This window comes from Thunnus thynnus, chromosome 17 (genome assembly GCF_963924715.1).
Source record: "Thunnus thynnus chromosome 17, fThuThy2.1, whole genome shotgun sequence".
NCBI lineage: Eukaryota > Metazoa > Chordata > Actinopteri > Scombriformes > Scombridae > Thunnus > Thunnus thynnus.
The window spans coordinates 26836377-26847361 of record NC_089533.1 but is presented as its reverse complement, the minus strand read 5'-3'; the positions used below and the strand labels follow the sequence as shown (position 1 = coordinate 26847361).

General features: G+C 38.9%; 2 non-coding genes across 2 annotated transcripts; both read left to right on the top strand.

The window, feature by feature from the left end:
• The first annotated feature begins 1428 nt into the window (after window positions 1-1428).
• On the top strand, window positions 1429-1501 carry trnak-cuu (transfer RNA lysine (anticodon CUU)). The gene has a single exon. It is a non-coding gene; the product is annotated as a tRNA-Lys (tRNA).
• A 697-nt stretch (window positions 1502-2198) lies between these two features.
• On the top strand, window positions 2199-2271 carry trnak-cuu (transfer RNA lysine (anticodon CUU)). Its single transcript has one exon. It is a non-coding gene; the product is annotated as a tRNA-Lys (tRNA).
• The last annotated feature ends 8714 nt before the right edge of the window (window positions 2272-10985 follow it).

Sequence of the window (10985 nt, the reverse complement as noted above, 5' to 3'; positions counted from 1 at the left end):
AATCACATTAAAAATGAAGATTATTTGAAAGTTTGAGTTGAAGGTGTACCTAGACTTATGTCAGCAAAGGAAAGAACAGAGGATTCATTTACTCATCATCAAAACCTTCAAATCATTCTAATATGCATTACTACTACAATTGTTATTACATTTTAATAACATATTTTATATTATTTACATTAAAACATATTTGCTGTCAATTATTTTGACAAATTATGAGGAAACGTAAATATGATTTAGTCACTGTGTTAAAAAATTAGAAATAGGCCTAAATAATCATTTTCTAACGAATTGGGCTCTCGTGATTTTACTTTTCATTGTTTTAAAAAGGATTTTTGGTGTTTCCATTATGTTTTCATTATGTTTTAAGAGTAAAATAATAATGACAATAATAATACCACAGATTTTCTATCTTCCTCCAGGTTTTTACCAGACGAGTGACAAATTAAAGGAAAAACTGGTACAGGCCTGAATGCTTTACCTCTACAGTGAGGGGATCTGGTGGCTCTGTTATGCTTTTGGGGGCATTTTGCTGGCATGGTTTGGGTCCACTTGTCCCCTTAGAGGGAAGAGTCACTGCAAATCAATACAAAGTTGTTCTGAGTCATTACCTTTATCCTATGATGAAACATTTCTATCCTGATGGTCTCTTCCAGGATGACAATGCCCAAATTCACGAGGCACAAAGGGTCACTGAATGGTTTGATGAGTATGAAAATGATGTGAATCATATGCTATGGCCTTCACAGTCACCACATCTCAACCCAGTTGAACACCTATGGGAGGTTTTGGACTGACGTGTAAGACAGCACTCTCTACCAGCATCATCAAAACAGGGAAAAGGGAATATTTTTTGGAAGAATGGTGTTTTTCAGCCTTGGCATTGATTCTACAAGTCTCTGGAGCTCTTCTGGAAGGATGAAGACCATCCCACACCACTCAGAACAACTTTGTATTGATTTGCAGTGACTCTCCCGTCTAAGGGGACAAGTGGACCCAAACCATGCCAGCAAAATTCCCCCCAAAGCATAACAGAGCCACCAGATCCCCTCACTGTAGGGGTCAAGCATTCAGGCCTGTACCGGTTTCATTAGTGCGGGCAGTTTGTTCAGATATGGGAAGCTATAGCCTGTGGGGGGAAAAAAGATGAACATAGGCAACTGTAGAAACTAAAAACGATCATTTATCTAAATATGTAACCTGCAGGTTTCAGTATAGGTGTAAAGACCAAACTGAATGATAAGGTGAAAAGTAAAGAAAAAAATGGAAGTGAAACATGAATCTCATAAGTGACGCTGATTGTTTCCCATGCCGATATCTTTTAGTCTGCCGTCCAGTTCTCTGTCTCATAGCAAAACTGTCATGAAATTAGCTGAGACCACAGCGCCCCCAGTGGTCACGTCTGTTCATAATGCCCATAACAATGTGGCCCGGCTAGCTCAGTCGGTAGAGCATGAGACTCTTAATCTCAGGGTCGTGGGTTCGAGCCCCACGTTGGGCGCTAGCTTTTGGGTACAATATAAGCTTGATTAGGATCATTAAAAGACCAAGTCTTAGAGACCTTAGAGGATCAAGTGCAAGTGATAGTGTTCTCACCGCACGTGTATGTCTCTTAAACCATACAACAGCGTCATTAAATGCATCTTCCTGAATTAAAGCACATGTGACTGCTACTGCAATCAAGTGCAAATGTCAAACTTGCAGCACAAACACGTTGATTACCATTGTTATACTGCTAATTATTGTGGATTTCTATAATTGAATGACCCAGTTTTCAAGACACAACCAATCAGAAAGAATAGGGGTTGACTATTTAATGCCTGTGGAAAAGCTTAATTATGTTTTTTAAGAGCAAATAATTTATTGATACTGGATGGGCATTTTAAAATCAGATATGTTTGGCTGTTTGGTCACTGTGCAGCCCCTCTGTCATTGTGTTTGTGACAAGATCTGCATCATAAAATGAATATGCAGTTGTTGATCCTGTTATTATTAGCCTTTACATTTCGTGATTTAAGGTTGGAAAAGTCCACAGACCCTTTCTGTATTAAAAAGAAGCAGAAAATACAGCGAGCAGACAGGTGCTGAATGAACTGTGTGGTTACACACAGGTCAGGATTACAACTCTGCATATACTGGACCGGTTTAATAAATCTTTTGACAGTAAGTGATGACCACCACCAGATGGCATTGCAAGTGCCCGGCTAGCTCAGTCGGTAGAGCATGAGACTCTTAATCTCAGGGTCGTGGGTTCGAGCCCCACGTTGGGCGGAAAGTTTTGATTAAATCATGTCTTCAGTGACACAAAGATGCCAAAGACGTAAGAAAATCTGCTGCTGCTGGAGCTAATGATGTGGCAGTCATTATAACTGGTCGACATGGAGAACATTTTAACTGCTCTGTATGCTGTTGGGGAGTTTAATCTATAACACTGCATCATATTTAATTTATTGATCATCTATTTTGTATCTAAAATATGGACCTGTGAAGTAACTAAAATTGTCAAATAAATGTAATGGGGTACAAAGTACAATATTTCCCTCTGAAATGTATAAAAGTATAAAAGTAAGAAAAGTGTAAAGTGAGAAAAGTATAAAGTAACAGAAAATGCAAATACTCCATAGTAAAGTACCTCACAATTGAACTTCAATACAGTAATTGAGTAAATGTACTTAGTTACTTTCCACCACTGCCTGGAGATCGGTTATAATTTTGGTCTGTTGACAATATTTTTAATTTCATGTATGATCCATAACTATTTCAGAGATAAGAGGAGGATACTGTCAAAGTATTATATTGTTTATTGCCTTCTAATAAAATGCATTTAAAAGTTTTCAATGACACTACATACAGAAAAGAATGTAGTTACATTACTATTGCATCCAACAGTGAAATCAAGGCCATACATATACAAAACATTAAATAGAACCATTTTAATTTGTTGACATCTTATTTGAAATACGGTATTTTGATGGGAGCAAAAAGAAAATACGAGCTTCTCTGTGTTTCCTGTAACATGATTTGATTTTCAACCAGTGATGTTAGATTTTCATTCAGACAGAAAGATAGATGTCGCCCTCTGGAGGTCGACAGCTGTTATGGCAACAACTAATAAGACAACTTGAGGAGAGCAGCCATCAACATCATGATCTGTGTTATTTATACATTCTATTTTATTTCTTCAGCTATATGTTATGTTAGGTTGTTTATTGTGTCATGCATGTATGAGACCAGGCCACATGGACAAACCAGAAAAAAAAAAAAAAAAAAACAAAACAACAAAAACTGTTACAACAACAACAACAAAAATGGTTGCGGTGGAGTCAAACAAACTTCGTCCTCTGCCCCATGCTCACCAAATTTAATCTGCCACAAAAACACATTATCATCAGCCAGAAGAACTACCAAAATGAGTGACTAAAAGGTTCAGCCCTTAAATGATCATATTCTGAGCAATATATCATTATCACTAAATTATATGACAATATATTTTATTTAGTGAAACAGAGCCATTGTTAATGTTTTCAGTTCCACCTGTGTTTTCCTCCCATGACAAGTCATAATGTGTGCTCTGAAAAAGCTCTATTGAGATGTAGACTCTGATTCAGACGCTCCAACACATGAACATTGTTGTTTTTAACCCGTTTTGCTTTACGCTTGCAAAAAACACATTTTCTCCTAACTTTGGTCTAATCAGACCATAGACGCTTCTTCCAGCTGACTTTAAAGTCTCCAGAAATATGCTTCTGAAAAACTGTAATTAAGATGTCACGTGAGTCTCACTCTCCCACCTCTCTCACATAAAGCTGTGACTGGTGTCACACCTGACCCATCTCTCCAATCTGAGTCTCTGAAGCTTGAAACTCTTTCAGAGTTGTCACAAGTCTCTTGGTGTCCTCCCTCACAATAGCCTCCCTCTGGCACACTCACTCAGTTTTTGAGGACAGCAGGTTTACAGCTGTATCATATTCTTTCCATTTCTTACTGACTGATTAAACTGGACTTCAAGGGATGTTCACTGACTTGAAAATGTTCTTACATCCATCCCCTGACTTGTGCTCTTCAATCACCTTTTCACTGTGTTGCTTGAAGTGTTCCTTTGTCCTCATGGTGGAGTTTTTGCCATAATACTGACTCACAGATACAGGTGTATTTATACTGCAATCAATTAAAACCCTTGACAGCATGCAGGTGATCTCCATTTCACTAATTATATGACTTCTAAAATCAAGCAGCTGCACCAGTGATGATTGAGGTGTGTCTTATTAAAGGGGATGAATACTTATGCAAACATGCATGTAGTTTTTTATATTTGTAATTAATTTAGATCACTTTGTAGAGATTTGTTCTCACTTTGACATAAAGGATTGATTAGTGTTAAAGACAACACATGGAAAAATCCAAATTCCCAGAGAAAAATATAAAAGACCCTTGACTGTAGCAAGTATAGTTGTCTGAAAATATAAATGTTTCTTGCTCTATAGAGCAGGTTTTGTAACAGCCAACACTGAGATGAGAGACAGAGTCCTGCAGAAATTCAGAAAGATGGAAAACATACGCACAGAGAGAAAATGGTTAGGGGTGGACAGACTGCAGTGTAATGACTGGCTTTGACTTGGTGCTGACACAACAGAAAGAAATAGATCATCATCATCATCATCATCATCATCATCATCATCATCATCATCATCATCTGTCTCAGATGGTCTGGCTTTAATCAGAGCAGGTGTATGTAAACACACATGCACACACACACATACACAGAAAGAAAGAATGAAAAAAGAGGCAGAGGGGGAATTCAGACCGTTTGATTTGGCACTTGTTGCTGAGGTGTGTGTGTGTGTGTGTGTGTGTGTGTGTGTGTGCGCATGTTGGCGGGGGTCATGATTATGTTCTTTCAGTGAGGAGTCATTACCATGGCAAAGAGTGGGAAATAATTAGATAAAAAGTATACTTTTGCTTTCTCTCCTATCATTCCCCCACTTGGGCTGCTTTTCCAAGACACCACTTGTCAATCAAACAGCATGGGCAGGACTGTAACATGTCACTGGACCCTCTGTTGGTCCATAACATAAAGCTATCTGACATTTTTTCTCTCCTGTTCTAATGTGTGAATGTGCCTTGTTCACTGCCTGCCTGCTTTATATATGGCACTAACAAAGCCACACTTACTGCCATTGGCTGAAGGAAATTAGCATGCGGCAGCTGATTGGCCAGAGTTTTGACAGTGACAGATTGGCCTCCTGGTGATTGGGTAATTAAGCTCTGATGTCACCAAATGTGGGTTGGGTGAGAGAAGGGTAGAGAGATAGAGAGAGAGAGAGAGAGAGAGAGAGAGAGAGACAGAGAGAGAGAGAGAGAGAGAGAGAGAGAGAGAGAGAGAGAGAGAGAGAACATGAAAGGTAGGGAGGCATAGTGTCTGTGTGTGTGAGAGAGAGTAGGAGGGATGAAAATGAGAAAGAGACCCAGCACTAACATGGGGGAGAGAGAGAGAGAGAGAGAGAGAGAGAGAGAGAGAGAGAGAGAGAGAGAGAGAAAGAGACGTGTGTGTGTGTGTGTGTGTGTGTGTGTGTGTGTGTGTGTGTGTGTGAGGTAGTATTGCCAATCATCTAGCTCTTCAACAAAAAGCGTCATTGTTTCTCTGGAGCATAAATAAAGTGATTGAATTAACAGTGGTGTTTACTGGCAGGCTGCTGTTGGTTTGATTTTAAGTGAAAAATGATCAAAAATGCCCAAGAAAAAAAGCAGTGAAAATATCCCCACAGGCTCAAATCTGCAAACTATCAGTCTATTTTTAAATAAAACATTCATCCAGCATCTATTTGATTCCCTGTAAGCCATACAACATTTCAGCTATTTTATTCTACATTGTTGAGTTTCTCTTGTTGTGTAAAAATTAAAATTAAAAATGTACTACCACTTCTCCCTGGTGCCTTTATTATTATAATATCCAGGTGTTATTGTAACCTTATCTTTGCATTTATGTCCGTAGTAATGTTACCCCATATTTCAGTATTACTGGATACATACAGTAGAGTATAGGGTTAGCTTTTGATAGATAGATAGATAGATGGACACAAAGTAGAAAGTACAAAGTACTTGTCTTTCTAGAGACAAGACTTAACCATCAATCTCTCACTGATATTGTGATGCTTAAAGACATATCTGTCTATCAATCAATCAATTTATCTATCTATCTATCTTAGCCTGGTTTATGTGACTTTAAGCCCTGTATAGGAGGTTAGAGAAGGGATATAAAGAAGATAAATGTTTAAAGCATTTTAAGCTATAGTTTGTCCCTACACTGAGATAACTTCATTTTCCATTTGGCCTCTCTGTCTGACTAAATGTTCTGGCTAAAGGGCCTATGAGTCAGTGTAACATTAGACAACATTATTCTACCATGCCTGTAGGATGTCAAGGCTGATTAAATGCTTTAGGAAATGTTCTGAGTGATTGTTCTGTCTCTGTTGCTGTGATATTGTAATGTCTTGTAGCATGACTTAAGCTTTATTCTTAAAGCAACGGTGTAATATTACAGAACCTAGGTGACATTTCAGCTTTCCATTAGGCCAAATGTTCTGTCTGCAAACCGTCACCTTTAATGTGATGTGGAAATGCAATTATGTTATTTTTCTACAGCAGGCTCCAGCTGGAAGCCTGGCTGTAAAAATTAATTAGCACCTTCAAAACGTCAAACCTCCAACATCATAAGCAGACAAGCGACAGCAGAAGAGTCACTGCCAACAACAGCCGCAGCCGAGGCCTCCAGAGACCCCCAGAAAGACCCACTAAAAAATACTTTAAAGGAATAGTTAGCCATTTTGTCAATTATGCTCACCCGTTTTCTTCCTGAGAGTTAGAGGATCAATACCGCTCTCATGTTTGTATTGTAAATGCAGCAGACGGTTAGCTTAGCTTAGCATAAAGACTGAAAACAGGGGGAAATAGATAGCCTGGATCTGTCCAAAGGAAACAAAATACTACTAATCAACACGTTGTAGTTCGATGTTTAATCCGTACAAAGACTAGCCTGTAAAAATGACAGTGTGCTGTTTATGGGGGTAAATGGGCCGGACTATTTCTTAGCCAGGACCAGTCACTTCCTGGAGTCTGCGTTCGTTGCCTGGCAACTTGTCTGAATTTGGTTTTTACCCATCTTTATGCTAAGATAAACTAACCAGCTACTGGATCCAGCTACATACTGTACACATGAGAGTAGTTCTAATCTTCTCATCTATCTTGGCAAGTGAAGTGAATAAGCATATTTACCAAAACATCACACTGTTCCTTTAATACAACCTCAAACAAACTTCCAGAAACTTTTTCAAACATCTGTAAAACTCGGAAAACCTTCAGAAAGTTGTGAACCTCTGGATATTTCCAAAACTGCTTCTCAAAGACTTTTTTGGAGGTTCATATACAGACGCCAACAAAACTTTGATTTTGACAGACCCAGAGACCTTCAGAAACCTCTGACAATCTACGAAACCTGTCCAGATGACAGAATCAGAAAACTCCGAACATGTCCAGAGATTTCTAGAAATCTCTGGATCCTACTGCGTGACACTTTCACAGACGTCCATAGATGAAATGGTTTGACACTCACTTTCTGTATCAGATCAGATTTGTGTGGTCCGTCTAAAGAACTTGAACCAGATTCTACCTGGTTTGTTCATCCTAACAGCCATGCTGAGGTCTGATCAGCACCACAGAGAGTTAAATACATGATCTGTACAGACGACCCAGCCCTGTCCTGTGCCCAAGCGGGCCAAAATTGGGCCTCATCTCTGAACTCCCATCATTCCTCATTCAGCAGCGAAAAGAGAAACACAACACATGGCCTTTATAGTGCTGGGCTGCACACCTCCTTTTCAAATAAATAGAAACTAAATAAATATAACCTAAGTCTTGGCTGGAGCAAACCGAGGGGCCTCTTATGCCACCATCTGGCCAAAGATCATCTGTGTTCCACAAGATGAATCACTCAATATTAAAAAGCCATCCTACCTTCCCATGTGCACACACATATAACTCCTTGACTTCATAAAGCTACTCACCATGCTGTACATAACACTGTAAACTTATTTCCCAGTCCAACAAAACAACAGTTTGGTATCGTCATCAGTCAGTTTTACCAATCTCCCTTCAGAGGTAAATCCAACACAGTGAGAGCAGGAGAATTCTTTTTAAGTCTTAAATTTGTGCCATAATATTGAGATTAAATAACATTTAACAAAATCCAAAATTATGTTGCATGATGAAGAGTGGGTGTCATTGTCAAACAGAGTGGATTATTTAGTTTTTTTGTTTTTTCTTTTCTGTTTGCACTTTAAAGTAGTTGAGAAAGTTTGGGGTAAAATTAGGGTTTGAGAATTGAAACTTTATTTTATCCCTTAAACCTGAACCTCTACCTTAAGCCTAGATTTCATTGTAATTCTAACCTCAAAACGTAGGCATGAGGTCTAGAAAATACACGTGATTCTTTAGGATCTGCTATACTTGGTGGAACATTTTAGACCCATGAGACAGCAAAAATGCAGATTTAGTATAGGATACATACACACACACATTATAAATGATGCCCCTGTGCTTGAAAAAACAAACGGGTTCCATGAAGGATCTCAGAGCTCTGATTGGAGAAACACAAAACCAGCCAACAGAAAAACACGCAGCCGCAATTAGCAACAGAAAAACCATTTATCCCAGTGTGAAGGTAAACATATAGAGACAAGTTAGTGAAAATAGAGGAGAGGGACGGTGGGGAGGGTGGGTGATAAAGCCAGAAAGCAGGGTTGTGCTTTACATTAACTATACAAAAAACTCTGACTTTTTAAGTCTCTCAGTAATGCCATAAAAAATCTACAACCTATAGCTCCACTTGAGTTTATCTGAAAATTCTTTTGTTTTGTTAGTTCCTCCTCTGTAACCAAAAGACAACACAAATTAAATTTATATTTTGGTTTTCTTGCAAATTAAAGTCACATTTCACTATTGAAAGTCATATTTTCAGTTCCTCATCACTTCATCACCAGTAATGTAATCTCTACTGCATGTAGCCTGATGCACAGATTCATTAATACAATTGATTTTTATTCCAGTGGATCTACAATGCTACATTGTATTGAATGATTTTACACGGGAATTATTAATAGTGAAGCAACTGACTTTTTTGTCATTTATGCAATTTCTTATTATGGCCACAAGGTGGTGCAAAAAGCTTGTTTACAGACAAGTCATTTAGGCTAACAATCACTATTCTCTCTGTATTCTACCACACGCACACAAACACAACACACACACACACACATATAACAACTGCCTTTGTATTTGAAAAGTGCTTTATAAATAACACTATCTTACCTTGCCTTATGGATAAATTTGGATTATATGTAACTGCCATGTGTTATACTGTGGCATTATTTATTGAGGAATGTGTACTATGCTATCTTGTATTAATCTCATAGAATATGCTGTTTTACTCTATTTTAGGAAACCTTTGACCAGGGTTAACAGATGAAAATGATCCCTCTAGGTCAACTCTGGCTCATTTGCAGTATTTTTCTGGTGATCAGTATGCATTGTGCTTGACAATTAAACTTAGAGAATAAATACAGGTCAGTTTACCAGTCATGAAGTGTACTACTCACTACAGAACAGTTGTATAGTGTCCTCTGTGGCTCTTTATGAAATGATAATCCTGATGATGTCATCAGGGTTATTGGTTGCGATGTGGGAAGTGTAGGATACAGTGAATTTGGAATTTGATCCCTTGATGCTTAGTACTGAAAGTCAGAACATCTCTTTTGCCTCTGATGCTTTTATTCTTACCATTCTGTTTTATATATCTCTTGTGAGTCACCCCACTTAATGGATGTGTGACACTAAATCACTTGAGTACCACTTTATATTGTGTGACTACATACTAAACAGCAGTAAATGATCAAACCAACACATGGATGCAAAAGCAACAGCAGTGTAAATTAACTCATCACAGTTACAGTCATGTAAGCTCATGCTGCCATATTGGAGGAGTGGTAACTGCTTGTGCACATTTCCACTTGATAGTTTTAATCTCTTCCTCAAAAGCAAAAACCTTCTCTTTGCAAAACCAAAAAACTAAAAGTGGCACAAGGAGATACTTTCAGCTTCTTCAAGTTTGTTCGTTCTTCCAACATGATGGCATGCAGTTCATAACCACTGTCAGTGATGTCATGACCAGCTTGGATTCAACTCTATGGATGTAAATAAAGGAGTGAAATTGGATGTAAAAGCCAATATGATATATTGTCTTTGGACAGTGTGTGTGTGTGTGTGTGTGTGTGTGTGTGTGTGTGTGTGTGTGTGTGTGTGTGTGTGTGTGTATGTGTGTGTGTGTGTGTGTGTGTGTGTGTTAAAGGAGAGGGAGTGGTTTATGAAATATTGGTCAAATTCATCATTGCAATGTCGTTACCATGACGTTGCTATGTGTTGTTGCGACAACCCTGGCGCCTTGGTTGGCTTTGATCATGTTGACCACTCTATCACACACACACACACACACAGACACACACACAGACGCACAAATGTGTTGTCAAGCAATTCTCAGTGATTGTCACAGTGGCATTCACACACATTTTCATTTTCACACGCACACACACACACAGGCTTTCAAATGCTTCTCATTGACTGTTACAGGCTTACGCGCACACACACACACACACACACACACACACACACACACACACACACACACACACACACACACACACACACACACACACACAAAGTCATCTGAATGGCTGTCAGTTCTGCTTGTCTGACGTGACCAAAGGGTGTCCGGAACAAAGGGGGGAGTGACAGGCCTCTCTGATTGGTCATGGCAGACTTTGACTGACATGTGATGGCAGCTGGGTGGAGTGTGTGGGAGCCGTGCTGCCTCACAGCAGAGTCTGGTGTGTGTTTGTGAATGTGTGTGTGTGTGTGTGTGTGTTGTGCTGATGTTG